A 1,818-nucleotide genomic window follows, 5' to 3' on the forward strand; every position below is an offset into this window, starting at 1 on the left:
GAGGGAGGAAGCTGCAGGGGCGAGCCTGGATGAGCCTGGGCTGGTCTTTGCCAGAGTCTGGTACTGGGTGAAACAGGGGTCAAGCCCCACCCTCATGCTGCTCTCCCAGGGAAGTGGCCCCAGGGAATGTGGAGGAGGCCCAGCATGTGCCCCCCAAAAAGTGTGTACTGTCTGTCCATCAACCGTTGCCCCTGTGTGCTGGCCCTGAGGAGCACAGGGTCCTGTTCCTGTGGGGGAGACCTACGTGTGAGCAGAATCGTCCCTCCCTGGCACCATCCTCTCAGTCAAGGGCTCTGGGTCCTCCTCCCTCTCTCCTACCTGGCAGGGGACTTCGGACTTCACTGTGTGCATCTAATGCTGCCTCCTAAGGATGAGCCATATTCTCAACGGCTTCTTGTGAGACAGCTCTGCCAACCTCTAGTTGTGCTGGGAGAGCTGGCAGCATGAAAAATGCCAGGAATCCCAGGCTTGGCTAAGAAGGGACGGCTCTGGATCCATGATGGAATCCCTGGATGGCCTTGGGTAGGAGCGAGGAGGGTGGAAGAGCCTCGCTGGCCAGCCGACCACCTGCACCTCTTCTGAGGGGCAGACTGAGGGCAAGGGGAAGGCAAGTGCCTGGCCAGGGCTCCCAGCCCAGAGAGAAAAGGTCATGTCTGGAGACCCTAGGGAAAAATGACCAGCCCTGGAAGGGGTCCCTGCAGCATAATGGCCCCTCCCACCCTTCCTTCCAGCCTTGCACACCTGCCAGCCTGGTACACGACTCTGCCCAGCCTAAGGCGGCAGTGACTGGGTCAAGATGCAGCACTGGTGGTCCAGGGGCTGCCTCAGTGGAAAGAAGTCTACCTCTATCCCACCTCAGGGCTGCACAGAGCAGAACCTGCCAGAAGGCTTAAAGAACAGATAGAGGTGGCAGGAGCAGCTCTGAGTTCAGGAAAACGCACTGGGCTGAGGCCAGCTCTTTCCCTGTCGGAGGCATGGCCTGGGGTCCAGCCCTGCTCTGGGCTCAGTCTCCATTCTGAGGGGGCTGGGTGGCCCCTGAGGCCCTTTCTGCCCTGATTGTCTGTTGGTGTTGTCAGCCCTGTGCAGGATGGGAATCAAGGGGGAATCACAAAGACTGGCAGCTACCCAGGGTCCCCTAACAATGGTAGGAAGGCCAAAGTCCCAGGGATGCCCAGGGATATACGGACAGCTCTCTGCAGGACCAACAAGGGCCTGATGTGACAAAGGCCTTCAGTCTTGGCCCTGACCCCAGGGCAGGTCTGGGTAACCCTTTTCTTCCCACATCATCCCCCCTCCACGAGAGGTACATGGAAGTCCTTTCAAAAGTCCCTTAGGGATGGCTGGGAGAGTCTGTGTTCAGGCTGCAGAGACAATGGGATAAGGAGATTGAGAACTTAATCTTAGGTGAATGGATGACCAGAGAGGTCACTGAGCCCTCTCCCCACCCAGCCCCCTCCCTCTGAGTTCTCCCACTCTCTCTCAGCCCTCCTCCCCTTCTGAGCTCCCGCCCTCCTTGCTGAGTCTCCCTTGTCCCTCTCTGATCCTCCATCTCCCTTACTTAGCCCCGCCCCCTCACTACACACTCCCAACACCAACGCCCTTCTCCCACACAGAAGCCTCCTCTTTTCTGGGAGTTCTCCCATTTTCTCTGAACCCCCAGCCCCACCACTGCACTTTCTCACTTCTTTGAGCCCTCTCCCTCTCTGAACCCCACCCCCACCTCTCTCTGAGCCCTGGTGGCTGAGCTATCCTTTTACAATCCCCTCAGTGGCCCCGTTGAAGATCCAGAAGACCCCCTCTCTAGGCCTGACCTGTCTG

This window comes from Diceros bicornis, chromosome 26, assembly GCF_020826845.1.
Source record: "Diceros bicornis minor isolate mBicDic1 chromosome 26, mDicBic1.mat.cur, whole genome shotgun sequence".
NCBI classification, from domain to species: Eukaryota; Metazoa; Chordata; class Mammalia; order Perissodactyla; family Rhinocerotidae; genus Diceros; species Diceros bicornis.